At 38.3% G+C, this 14,662-nt stretch overlaps 1 protein-coding gene across 3 annotated transcripts in view; it reads left to right on the top strand.

Moving 5' to 3' along the window:
* MBOAT2 (membrane bound glycerophospholipid O-acyltransferase 2) overlaps positions 1-14,662 on the top strand; it is a 217,050-nt gene that overhangs the window by 100,660 nt on the left and 101,728 nt on the right. The gene's annotated exons all lie outside the window — the stretch shown is intronic.

Genomic DNA, 14,662 nt, shown 5'->3' with positions numbered 1-14,662 from the left:
TGGCCACCCCCACCTCACTCTCATTCTGGTACACATGGGCACAGTCAGTGTGGCGGTACCCAACATCAGTGGCTACCTTCACAGCCTCTGTCACTTTGCCTGGAGGGGAATTCCAGGTGCCCAGCCCCAGGATGGGTCTCTTGGCGCCGTTGCAGAGTACAGTGTGGTTAGCTATGTCTACCAGACTTTGTTGATCCCGACTCAAAACTACCATAGATTTGAATTTTGATGAAATTTTGCATGTCTGTTCATACATCCTGAATTAGTTATTTCAACTCCTGTATCCCATTTGAAATTTTGGTTTGTTCCTTTCACTGGGCCATATCTTTGATTTTCTTAGTATGACTCATTATTTTCTCCTGATGTCCAGGCATTTGATTTCCTTAATTAGATTATTCTGGAGGTTATTTTCACTTTTTCACCTAGGATTTTCTTGCTGGATGGCTTTGTTTTCTCTCCTTGACATTCATTTCAACTTATTCTAGATCTCTAGCTTAGGTTCTCTTTAAGTGATTAGAATTTTTCAGTTCATATTTTTCTGTTTCTTGTCCTGCCTATATGATCAACCCAGTCAGATTTTCCTAGATGAGACAGGCCCATATCTCAGGAAGAGAGAGTAGCCATCATCAGTGTTCCCAAAGGTGAGACCCTCAGTTTGTCAGACTTTCCTATGAAGCTTCTCGGCTGTGCTATTCCTATCCTGCCACGCATGTGGCACTTATCTTCCCCCAGCTTCTGCCCAGCATAAAGTGATGAGGTCTCTTCAATTTCAGCAGACCCTCCCTGCCAGGGGCGTGGTTCAGACAGAGGCTGCAGTAGCAGGTGGGCTATGACTGCTTCTGTTTTCAGCCCCTGGGGCCTGAACTCCCTGAAGAAGGGCCTGGACTTGAGGTGGGTCCTTCCTCCTTCTCTTGGGGGAAGAGATGCCCTTTAGGGAATTAACTTCTTTCACCTGACTAGTTACTTTGTCTCTCAGATATGCCTTAGTTCTGCCCTTGCCTGATGCAGTGCTAGAGCTTGAGAGTGTTTGTAGTTCTATCTAATGAGCTGTTGAGAAAAAAAAGAAAGCCTTTCAGAGCTGGACCCCTGCTCCTTGGGTCTGCCAATCAAGAGCTGAAGTTTGTATGTAGCTCTGTATATCCCCAGACTCTATGTGCCCCCTTTTCTTGGGGTCCAACCCTTTTCCAGTATTTTGTGCTGTCCAACTCAAGGCTCTGTTTTTTTTCTCACCACCAGTGTTGCCCCCTCTCTGCTCAGATGAAAACTCCTTATTCCAGTTTTATCTTTGCTCAGGGCCTGTTTTCAGAATTTTATAATTAATTCTGCAGGTGGAGCTTGGTTGAGATAATCCCTTGCTACTAGTAACACCTGTTGCCTTTCCCCTGGGGGAGCCAACCTGCTGTGCCCATGGGGGGTGGGGGGGCACCGGCCTCCATGGCTTGTAAGACTTACTGTTCTGTGTGGGATTTCAGCTGTACCACCCCTTCCAGACTGGTGAATGCTGTGTATCCAGTCAGTGATGTCCCTCTAGCAGTTGTTCCATACAGTTCCTGGCTATTTACTAACTGCTCTGGAGGATGAACTAAATTCCGTACCTTACTATGCCGCCATGCTACCCCACCTAGAGAATGCTGATTTTTAAAAGTCATCTTTCCAGGTCTCTGCTGATTTTACTAGACTTAAAATCCTATTTCGAAAAAGTTCCCAGAAATGTAAGTCTCACAGATTGTTTCTTTCATTTCATCCACTCATAAAAAATTTTTATGCCGAATAATTGTATTCATTTTCATACACCTGTTTTATTTTTAAATAAAAATATTTCCATATGTGCATATTTAGTAATTTGGCATATTGTCTTTTTGTCTAAGTAATATTGTGTGTGTTGTGTAGGTTTTCTGGTTATTCTGGTAATTTGTTACCAAAGTTTTTTTTTTAAAGATCCTGTAAATTATTTTGAGGACTGTTCAGACTATATATTTCTCATTGGTGTCATTTTTGGGATTAAATCTAATATTCTCCCTGCCAACATTTACTGCTTTATTAATTTTTAGCACTTACCTTATGTTTATTGCTACTTAAAAAGTCAAGAAATAGAAGGGCTAGCTCAATTGGGTGAATTGTATTTTTTAATTATTTGATTTGCAATGTGTTCTAGTTTGTTAGCTGCCGGCATACAACATACCAGGAATGGAATGACTTCTAAATTTTAAAAGGGGTAATTTAATAAATTTCTAGTTTATAGTTCTAAGGCCTAGAAAATGTCCCAATTAAAGCAAGTCTATAAAAATGTCCAAAGTAAGGCACCAATAAGAAGTTACCATCACTTAAGAAAAGCTGATGAAGTTCAAGGTTTCTCTCTCAACTGGAAGGCACGTAACGAACATGGTGACATCTTCTAGCTTCCTGTCCAGGCCTCTTGTTTCATGAAGCTCCCCCAGGGGCATTCTTCATCTCCAAGGGTCGCTGGCTAGTGGACTCTGTAGTTTTCATGTCTCTGCTGCTCTTGTTATTCTCTCGTCATTCTCTGCTCTCTCAGAATCTCAAACCTTTTCCAAAATGCTTCCTCTTTTAAAGGATTTTAGTAAAGTGATCAAGACCCACTTGGAATGGGTGGACTCACATCTCCCTCTACTCGAAAATCCATACCCACAACTGGGTGAGTCACATCTCCAGGGAGATAACCCAATCAAGTTTCCAACCTACACTGTTGAATAAGGATTAAGAGAATCACAAGATTGATTAGGATTAAAACATGGCTTTTCTAGGGTATATAAATCCCTTCAAACCAGCACACAATGATATATTCTAGAAGTGAAAATGTTAACTATGGATAGAAATTTGAGAATTGATTTCAAGAGGAATGAATTTGAGATGAAAGTTTGAAGAAATATTTGCTTAGGGGTGTTTGTTTAAACTGAGTGGAGACTTCATTTAAAATATACAGTAACCTTTTAAAATATACAGTAACCAACAATATGCAAGATTATATGCCATGAATTGGAGGGAAGGCTTGGAGATACAAAGTTGAATAAAACTGAACCCTTGACTTAAAGGCTCTTAGGAACCATTAGGATGTGTTTCTCAATAGGTTTTGACCTGAGATTACCTTCTATCTGTCTATCTCACTATTTCTACTTCCTAGTACGAAAAAGAACTGAGGGAGGGTGTGTTAGTTAGATTCAGTTGTCACCTTGGCCAAGTGAGCATACCTAGTTTTGTTGCTGCGGACATAAGCCAATGGTACTTGAACCTCATCTGTTGCTAATTACATCTGCAGTCAGCTAGGAGGCGTGTCTGCTGCAATGAGTGACGTTTGACTTAATTGGCTGGTGCTTAAATGAGAGAGCGCAATGTAGCACAGCCCAAGCAGCTCGGCATTCCTCATCTCAGCACTAGCAGCTCAGCCCAGGCCTTTGGAGATGCAGAAAGAAGTCACCCCAGGGAAAGATGTTGGAACCCAGGGGCCTGGAGAGAAGACCAGCAGAGACCATCCTGTGCCTTCCCACGTAAGAAAGAACCTCAGTGGAAAGTTAGCTGCCTTTCCTCTGAAGAACTCACAAAATAAATCCCCTTTTATTAAAAGTCAATCAGTCTCTGGTGTGTTGCATTCCGGTAGCTAGCAAACTAGAACAGAGGGGAACTAATTAAAAATCAGGATGGTTTAGCAAAAACCATTTGTAGCTTCCAAGGATAAAACTATCTATAAAGTGAAAGGAAGCCCAATTTCAAGAAATTCATTAATGTAAAAATGGCACAGCATGACAAATTATGAGCTCCAGTAATGTTCCGATTATAATAATTCTGTGTTCTTTAGTTATAATCAAAATTAAAATTCCATATAAATCTGTTATTATTCACACATATGAACCAAAGAAAGTACTAGATTTTTTTTAAAAAAACTATTTTCTGGATCAAGAAGAGTTTTCGAAGAAACGTTACTAAGGAAAACAAACATAAAGGAAGTATCGTAGGAATGCAGAGGATGGAGAAATGAATGTTTGAAGAATCAGTTCAGGCTTTTTGAATAATAGGGATTTTTTTTTTCTTTTTTTTTATTAATTAAAAAAAGAATTAACAAAACAATTAGAAATCATTCCAATCTACATGTACAATCAGTAATTCTTAATAACATCACATAGTTGCATATTCATCATTTCTTAGTACATTTGCATCAATTTAGAAAAAGAAATAAAAAGACAACAGAATAAGAATTAAAACAATAATAGAAAGAAAAAAACAAAAAACAAAAACAAAAACAAAAAACCTATACCTCACATGCAGCTTCATTCAGTGTTTTAACATAATTGCATTACAATTGGGTAGTATTGTGCTGTCCATTTCTGAGTTTTTATATCCAGTCCCGTTGTTCAGTCTGTATCCCTTCAGCTCCAATTATCCCTTCTCTTTTTTTTTTTTTTTAATTAACGGAAAAAAAGAAATTAACCCAACATTTAGAGATCATACCATTCTACATATGCAATCATTAATTCTTAACATCATCACATAGATGCATGATCATCATTTCTTAGTACATTTGCATTGGTTTAGAAGAACTAGCAACATAACCGAAAAAGATATAGAATGTTAATATAGAGAAAAAAATAAAAGTAATAATAGTAAAATCAAAACAAAACAAAACAAAAACCTATAGCTCAGATGCAGCTTCATTCAGTGCTTTAACATGATTACTTTACAATTAGGTATTATTGTGCTGTCCATTTTTGAGTTTTTGTATCTAGTCCTGTTACACCGTCTGTATCCCTTCAACTCCAATTGGCCATTATCTTACCCTGTTTCTACCTCCTGCTGGACTCTGTTATCAAGGACATATTCCAAATTTATTCTCGAATGTCTGTTCACATCAGTGGGACCATACAGTATTTGTCCTTTAGTTTTTGGCTAGACTCACTCAGCATAATGTTCTCTAGGTCCATCCATGTTATTACATGCTTCATAAGTTTATCCTGTCTTAAAGCTGCATAGTATTCCATCGTATGTATATACCACAGTTTGTTTAGCCACTCTTCTGTTGATGGAGATTTCGGCTGTTTCCATCTCTTTGCAATTGTAAATAACGCTGCTATAAACATTGGTGTGCAAATGTCCGTTTGTGTCTTTGCCCTTAAGTCCTTTGAGTATATTCCCAGAAATGGTATTGCTGGGTCGTATGGCAATTCTATATTCAGCTTTTTGAGGAACCGCCAAACTGCCTTCCACAGTGGTTGCACCATTTGACATTCCCACCAACAGTGGATAAGTGTGCCTCTTTCTCCGCATCGTCTCCAGCACTTGTCATTTTCTGTTTTGTTGATAATGGCCATTCTGGTGGGTGTGAGATGATATCTCATTGTGGTTTTGATTTGCATTTCTCTAATGGCCAGGGACATTGAGCATCTCTTCATGTGCCTTTTGGCCATTTGTATTTCCTCTTCTGATAGGTGTCTGTTCAAGTCTTTTTCCCATTTTGTAATTGGGTTGGCTGTCTTTTTGTTGTTGAGATGAACAATCTCTTTATAAATTCTGGATACTAGACCTTTATCTGATATATCATTTCCAAATATTGTCTCCCATTGTGAAGGCTGTCTTTCTACTTTCTTGATGAAGTTCTTTGATGCACAAAAGTGTTTAATTTTGAGGAGTTCCCATTTATTTATTTCCTTCTTGAGTGCTCTTGCTTTAGGTTTAAGGTCCATAAAACCGCCTCCAGTTGTAAGATCCATAAGATATCTCCCAACATTTTCCTCTAACTGTTTTATGGTCTTAGACCTAATGTTTAGATCTTTGATCCATTTTGAGTTAACTTTTGTATAGGGTGTGAGAAATGGGTCTTCTTTCATTCTTTTGCATATGGATATCCAGTTCTCTAGGCACCATTTATTGAAGAGACTGCTCTGTCCCAGGTGAGTTGGCTTGACTGCCTTATCAAAGATCAAATGTCCATAGATGAGAGGGTCTATACCTGAGCACTCTATTCGATTCCATTGGTCGATATATCTATCTTTATGCCAATACCATGCTGTTTTGACCACTGTGGCTTCATAATATGCCTTAAAGTCAGGCAGCGCGAGACCTGACTTTAAAAAAAGGAAAAAAAAGCTTCGTTTTTTTTCCTCAAGATGTTTTTAGCAATTCGGGGCACCCTGCCCTTCCAGATAAATTTGCTTATTGGTTTTTCTATTTCTGAAAAATAAGTTGTTGGGATTTTGATTGGTATTGCATTGAATCTGTAAATCAATTTAGGTAGGATTGACATCTTAACTATATTTAGTCTTCCAATCCATGAACACGGTATGCCCTTCCATCTATTTAGGTCTTCTGTGATTTCTTTTAACAGTTTTTTGTAGTTTTCTTTATATAGGTTTTTTGTCTCTTTAGTTAAATTTATTCCTAGGTATTTTATTCTTTTGGTTGCAATTGTAAATGGGATTCGTTTCTTGATTTCCCCCTCAGCTTGTTCATTACTAGTGTATAGAAACGCTACAGATTTTTGAATGTTGATCTTGTAACCTGCTACTTTGCTGTACTCATTTATTAGCTCTAGTAGTTTTGTTGTGGATTTTTCCGGGTTTTCGACGTATAGTATCATATCGTCTGCAAACAGTGATAGTTTTACTTCTTACTTTCCAATTTTGATGCCTTGTATTTCTTTTTCTTGTCTAATTGCTCTGGCTAGAACCTCCAACACAATGTTGAATAATAGTGGTGAGAGTGGACATCCTTGTCTTGTTCCTGATCTTAGGGGGAAAGTTTTCAATTTTTCCCCATTGAGGATGATATTAGCTGTGGGTTTTTCATATGTTCCCTCTATCATTTTAAGGAAGTTCCCTTGTATTCCTATCTTTTGAAGTGTTTTCAACAGGAAAGAATGTTGAATCTTGTCAAATGCCTTCTCTGCATCAATTGAGATGATCATGTGATTTTTCTGCTTTGATTTGTTGATATGGTGTATTACATTAATTGATTTTCTTATGTTGAACCATCCTTGCATACCTGGGATGAATCCTACTTGGTCATGATGTATAATTCTTTTAATGTGTTGTTGGATACGATTTGCTAGAATTTTATTGAGGATTTTTGCATCTATATTCATTAGAGAGATTGGTCTGTAGTTTTCTTTTTTTGTAATATCTTTGCCTGGTTTTGGTATGAGGGTGATGTTGGCTTCATAGAATGAATTAGGCAGTTTTCCCTCCACTTCGATTTTTTTGAAGAGTTTGAAGAGAATTGGTACTAATTCTTTCTGAAACGTTTGGTAGAATTCACATGTGAAGCCATCTGGTCCTGGACTTTTCTTTTTAGGAAGCTTTTGAATGACTAATTCAATTTCTTTACTTGTGATTGGTTTGTTGAGGTCATCTATGTCTTCTTGAGTCAAAGTTGGTTGTTCATGTCTTTCCAGGAACCCGTCCATTTCATCTAAATTGTTGTATTTATTAGCGTAAAGTTGTTCATAGTATCCTGTTATTACCTCCTTTATTTCTGTGAGGTCAGTAGTTATGTCTCCTCTTCCATTTCTGATCTTATTTATTTGCATCCTCTCTCTTCTTCTTTTTGTCAATCTTGATAAGGGCCCATCAATCTTATTGATTTTCTCATAGAACCAACTTCCGGTCTTATTGATTTTCTCTACTGTTTTCATATTTTCAATTTCATTTATTTCTGCTCTGATCTTTGTTATTTCTTTCCTTTTGCTTGCTTTGGGATTAGTTTGCTGTTCTTTCTCCAGTTCTTCCAAGTGAACAGTTAATTCCTGCATTTTTGCCTTTTCTTCTTTTCTGATATAGGCATTTAGGGCAATAAATTTCCCTCTTAGCACTGCCTTTGCTGCATCCCATAAGTTTTGATATGTTGTGTTTTCATTTTCATTTGCCTCGAGGTATTTACTAATTTCTCTTGCAATTTCTTCTTTGACCCACTCGTTGTTTAAGAGTGTGTTGTTGAGTCTCCAGGTATTTGTGAATTTTCTGGCATTCCGCCTATTATTGATTTCCAGCTTCATTCCTTTATGATCCGAGAAAGCGTTGTGTATGATTTCAATCTTTTTAAATTTGTTAAGACTTGCTTTGTGACCCAGCATATGGTCTATCTTTGAGAATGATCCATGAGCACTTGAGAAAAAGGTGTATCCTGCTGTTGTGGGATGTAATGTCCTATAAATGTCTGTTAAGTCTAGCTCCTTTATAGTAATATTCATATTCTCTATTTCTTTATTGATCCTCTGTCTAGATGTTCTGTCCATTGATGAGAGTGGTGAATTGAAGTCTCCAACTATTATGGTATTTGTGTCTATTTCCCTTTTCAGTGTTTGCAGTGTATTCCTCACGTATTTTGGGGCATTCTGGTTCGGTGCATAAATATTTATGATTGTTATGTCTTCTTGTTTAATTGTTCCTTTTATTAGTATATAGTGTCCTTCTTTGTCTCTTTTAACTGTTTTACATTTGAAGTCTAACTTGTTGGATATTAGTATAGCCACTCCTGCTATTTTCTGGTTGTTATTTGCATGAAATATCTTTTCCCAACCTTTCACTTTCAACCTATGTTTATCTTTGGGTCTAAGATGTGTTTCCTGTAGACAGCATATAGAAGGATCCTGTTTTTTAATCCATTCTGCCAATCTATGTCTTTTAATTGGGGAATTCAGTCCATTAACATTTAGTGTTATTACTGTTTGGATAATATTTTCCTCTGCCATTTTGCCTTTTGTATTATATATATCATATCTGACTTTCCTTCTTTCTACACTCTTCTCCATACCTCTCTCTTCTGTCTTTTCGGTTCTGACTCTAGTGCTCCCTTTAGTATTTCTTGCAGAGCTGGTCTCTTGGTCACAAATTCTCTCAGTGACTTTTTGTCTGAGAATGTTTTAATTTCTCCCTCATTTTTGAAGGACAATTTTGCTGAATATAGAAGTCTTGGTTGGCAGTTTTTCTCTTTCAGTAATTTAAATATATCATCCCACTCTCTTCTAGCCTCCATGGTTTCTGCTGAGAAATCTACACATAGTCTTATTGGGTTTCCCTTGTATGTGATGGATTGTTTTTCTCTTGCTGCTTTCAAGATCCTCTCTTTCTCTTTGACCTCTGACATTCTAACTAGTAAGTGTCTTGGAGAATGCCTATTTGGGTCTAATCTCTTTGGGGTGCGCTGCATTTCTTGGATCTGTAATTTTAGGTCTTTCATAAGAGTTGGGAAATTTTCAGTGAAAATTTCTTCCATTAGTTTTTCTCCTCCTTTTCCCTTCTCTTCTCCTTCTGGGACACCCACAACACGTATATTTGTGCGGTTCATATTGTCCTTGAGTTCCCTGATACCCTGTTCAAATTTTTCCATTCTTTTCCCGATAGTTTCTGTTTGTTTTTGGAATTCAGATGTTCCATCCTCCAAATCACTAATTCTATCTTCTGTCTCTTTGAATCTATCATTGTAGGTATCCATTGTTTTTTCTATCTTTTCTACTTTGTCCTTCACTTCCATAAGTTCTGTGATTTGTTTTTTCAGTTTTTCTATTTCTTCTTTATGTTCAGCCCATGTCTTCTTCATGTCTTCCCTCAATTTATCGATTTTGTTTTTGAAGAGGTTTTCCATTTCTGTTCGTATATTCAGCATTAGTTGTCTCAGCTCCTGTATCTCATTTGAACTATTGGTTTGTTCCTTTGACTGGGCCATATTTTCAATTATTTGAGCGTGATCCATTATCTTCTGTTGGCGTCTGGGCATTTAGACAGATTTCCCTGGGTATTGGATCCAAAAGTTTGGAAGATTTTTCTGTGAAATCTCTGGGTTCTGTTTTTCTTATCCTTCCCAGTAGGTGGCACTCGTGGCACACGTTTGTCTGCGGGTCCCACCAGTAAAAGGTGCTGTGGGACCTTAAACTTTGGAAAACTCTCGCCGTCCAGGAGGTTCGCTAGCCGAAGCGGCTTGAGCCGGCCCGGGGTCCAACCCAGGGAGGGTTGCTGGCCGCCGCAGCCCGGGAAAGAGCCCGTCCGAGTTTCCTAGTCGGCCCTGGGCGACAAGCGTGGCGGGAGGGCACCAGCGGCAGCGGCCCGCCCGGGAGAATGCACGTTCCCGGGGAGTCACGGGTTTGGAAGGGGCCTCCCCCACCCGTCATCGTTCTCCGCGGCCTGGGGATTTCCGATCCAATTCTCTCAGTTGGTCCGGGGGGCCACGCGTGGTGTGGGCGCCAGCCGCCTTGGTTTCAGGGGACCGCCTCTCCAATTCTCCCAGCCGGCCTGGGAAGGGGGAAGGGAGTGACTCCGGCCGCTTGCCGCCCCGCCCGGGTGAGGCCCGCGTGCCTCGGTGATCTTACCCGAGCGGTTTCTCTCAGCCAGCCAGCCGTTCCAGGATGGGGTACGCTGTCTTTTTTTATCTCTGTTGTGGCTTTGGGCGCTTTCTGTATCGTTTCTACTCCCCTAGTAGCTGTCCTGGAGAAGAAACTAAGATCCGCGCGTCTTACTAAGCCGCCATCTTCCAGGAAGTCCTCCAATAATAGGGATTTGAGTTAACCTAAAAGATGATAATCTCGAAGGTGAAAATGAGAAGAAAGTGAAATGATTTATTATTTAATAATTTATTATCAGAGATAAAGTAGAGTAAACCATTGAGTGTGAAAGGGCAAGGTGTGTTTGAGGGGCAGGGAGTAATTTGATATGATTGATGGCTAGAATTGAACTTGTGAATGTGATAAAATTAGAGATGAGTAGAATGAATTTGGCAGACTGGAGAGCTTCCAGCAGGAGTTATATTGTAGGAGATTTAGGAACCATGCCAGAGGTGAGATCAGAGAAATAAGAAACAGGTATGGACTACTTATACAAAAATTTAAAGCGAAAGTAAGGAAATTGGTTGTTGAATGGAAAGGATTTTCTCTGGTAGCAAGAACTTGAGTTGGGGATGAGTGGGCATGGATTGGAAGCATAGGTAAAGAATACAGCTTGATTCAGTGGCTCAAAGCACCAGCAAGAAGGCAGTGCTACTAGAGCACAGTGATCAAGGAGCAGAATGATGGAAGGAGATGAATGTGGTGGAGGGAGATAAAAAGATAAGTGGGCACCTGATGATGTAGTTAAAGACCAGGTTTAGCAGTTTGAATTTTATTCTAAATGTGAGAAACAGCCACTGGGAAGTTTTGAGCACTCATGATACTATGTAAATAATAGACTGTGTGTGGGAAGATGAGAGTGGAAAAAGGGAGCTGAATCAGGACACTATTTCAGTAGTCTGGCTTGGAAGTACTTTGAAGAAGTGGTGGGAATTGCACAATTTCGGGTATATTTTGAAGATAGTGTGAAAAGAACTTGTTCTAGTTTGCTAGCTTCCGGAATGCAGTATACCGGAAATGGATTGGCTTTTAAAAAGGAGAATTTAATAAGTTGCTAGTTTAAAGTTCTAAGGCCAAGAAGATGTCCCAATTAAAACAAGTCTATAGAAATGTCCAATCAAAGGTATCCAGGGAAAGATACCTTGGTTCAAGAAGGCTGATGAAGTTCAGGGTTTCTCTCTCAAGTGAGAAGGCACATGGTGAACACAGTCAGAGTTTCTCTCTTGGCTAGAAAGGCACATGGAGAGCACAGCGTCATCCACTAGCTTTCTCTCCTGGCTTCCTGTTTCATGAAGCTCCCCGGGAGGCATTTTCCTTCTTCATCTCCAAAGGTCGCTGGCTGTGGACTCTCTGCTTCGTGGTGCTACAGCATTCTCTGCTCTCTCTCTGAATCTCCTTCATTCTCCAAAATGTTTCCTTTTCTATAGGACTTAAGAAACTAATCAAGACCCACCCAAATGGGTGGAGATATGTCATCACCTAATCCAGTTTATCAACCTTTGGAGATGATCCAAGCGCAGACTCACACATGCAATATTGAAAAGGGATTATTCTGCCTTTACAAAATGGGATTTTGATTAAAACATGGCTTTTCTAGAGGACAAACATCCTTTCATACCAGCACAGAACTTAATGTTGGATTAGATATAGGATATGAGTCATGGAGATATGTAAAACAAGACTGTAAGGAAAACAGGGCACTGAGTGAGAGAGAAATTTAAGCAAATTATAGTAATGGCGGTGGGGGTAGTGTGCAGTAAAACAAATATAATAGATCAAGATTCCCAGAGATAGAATAGAAGAAAGGAGCTTTCTTCTGTTATGCAAAAAGTACACTGCATATCCAGCAGAAGAATCAGATGAAGAAAAGCTGAGAAAATCTGAATGATTAAACGTAGGCTACCCTAAAGGTCTAGTATGAGCTATGCCAGCCTCAAAGAAGAGCCTTAACATAAAGGCAACTAACAGTAGAATCCTAGACAAGTAGGAGAAACAGACCTTCAGAGTTAATTCATCAAGATTATCAGGTGTCCAGACATCAGAAAAAAATTACAAGCCATGTTAAGAAACAGGAAGATACGGCTCAGTCAAGGAAACAAATTAAACCTTCAGAAGAGACTCAGAAGTTGGAACAACTAATAGAAGATGCTCAAACAAATCTTTTAATTCAAGGAGACGAAGGAAAATATACATAAAGAGATAAAGAATATTAAGAAGACACTGGGTGAGCATAAAAAAGAATTAGAAAGTTTTAAAAGAAACATAAAAGAAATTTATGGTCCTGTAAGAGTTCTGCATGTTGAATAGAAAAGACAGGAGAGAGTGGCTTGGAGTAGTGTGGAGATGTAAAGATCTTCAGTAAGAGTAACTGAGAGTTTAAATGCAAAGCCCAGTAATACTGTATCCTCAGTACACAACTCTCCTGTTTAATTCATGTAAGAATCAGAATACAGCTGAAGAAGAAAAAAGTATATTTCCTGATAATGAATGGGCAGCCTACAAAGTGGTAAAGTGGGACAAAAACAACATAAAGAGTGGAAACAGGGATATGGGATTAGAGAACATGTATGCTATTGAAGCTAATTTGCTATCTTTTCAAATTAGTAGACTTAAAGACAGAGGTTGCATCATATAAACCCTATAGTAACCACAAAGAATGTATTTTTAAAATATACAGACACAGAAATAAGAAAGGGATCAGTTAGATCCATCATAAAAGATCAACTGTACAAAAAAGAATGTTGCAGGAAAGGAAAGACAAAAAAGACATGACATATAAAAAACAAAAGGACAAAATAGCTTAAGTAAGTATGGCCTATACAGTAATAACGCTGAATGTTAATGGATAAACTTCCTAATAAAAGACACAGGTTGGCAGAATGAATAAAGAAGGATGATCCAACTATATGTTGTTTGCAAGAGACTCACCTTAGACCCAAAGACATAAATAGATTGAAAGTGAAAGGATAGAAAATGATAATCCATGCAAGTAGTAACCAAAAAACAGGTGGGGCAACTGTACTAGTATCGGACTTTAAAGCAAAAATTGTAATAAGAGACAAAGAAGGTCACTGTATATTAATAAAAGGAGCAGTCCACCAAGAATAAATAGCAATCATAAATATTTATGCACCTAACCACAAGGCCCCAAAATACATGAGGCAAACTGGCAAAACTGAAGGGAGAAAGTAGACAGACCCCTCTACAATAATAGTTTTTTACTTCAATACACCAGTCTCATCAACAGAAAGAACATTTAGACAGAAAATCAAAAAGGAAACTGATTACTTGAATACTATGGTAAACAAACCAGAACTAACAGACATATAAGCGTTGCACCCCAAAATGGCAGGATATACATTCTTCTCAAGTACTCATGGATCATTCTCCAGGATGGGCCATATGTTGGGTCACAAAACAAATCTCAGTACATTTAGAAAGACTGAAACTATATAGAGCATCTTCTCTGACCATAATGCAATGAATCTGGAAGTCAATAGCAGGCTGAGAACTGGAAAACCCACAAATACCCCATAAAAAGTTAAATAACACTTCTTAAACATTCCATGGATCAAGTAAGAAATTGCAAGGGGAAATAAGTCAATATCTTGAGATAAATGAAAACAAGAACACTACATAATAGAACTATTGGGATGAAACTATGGTAGTGCTGAGAGGAGATTTTATAGCCCTGAATGCTACATTAAAATAGAAGAACCAAAATCACTGATCTAATTGTACACCTTGAAGGACTAGAGAACGAACAGCAAACCTCAAAGCAAGCAGAGGGAAAGAAATAACAAATATTAAAGCAGAAATAAATGAAATTGAGAAATAAAAAAACAATTAACAAAACTAAAAGTTGGTTCTTTGCGAAGATCAATAAAATTTGCACACCTTTAGCTAGACTGACAAAGAAAGAAAGAGAGACGCAGCAAATAAAATCAGAAATGAGAGGGTGATTATTACTTTTGACCCCACAGAAATGAAAAAGACCATATGAGAGTACTGTGAAAAACTGTTTGCCAACAAATTAGACAACCTAGATGAAATGGACAAATTTCTGGAAACACATAAACTACATTAAATGACTCTAGAAGAAATAGAAGACCTCAACAGACCACTTAGAAATAAAGAGATTGAATGAGTAACCAAAAACCTCCCAACACAGAAAATCCCAAGACCAGATGGCTCCACAGGTGAATTCTATCAATCATTTCAAGAAGAATTAATAGCAATTCTGCTCAAACTCTTAAAGTTTCTGTAAGAAACTTCTTTCTCACAAGAAAACTCGAAGAGAAATGAACACTACCTCATTCTATGAAGCCAACATCACCCTAA

Source organism: Tamandua tetradactyla, chromosome 3 (genome assembly GCF_023851605.1).
Source record: "Tamandua tetradactyla isolate mTamTet1 chromosome 3, mTamTet1.pri, whole genome shotgun sequence".
Classification (NCBI taxonomy): domain Eukaryota; kingdom Metazoa; phylum Chordata; class Mammalia; order Pilosa; family Myrmecophagidae; genus Tamandua; species Tamandua tetradactyla.
The sequence above is the reverse complement of the archived record's forward strand: the minus strand, read 5'-3'. Positions and strand labels throughout refer to the sequence as shown.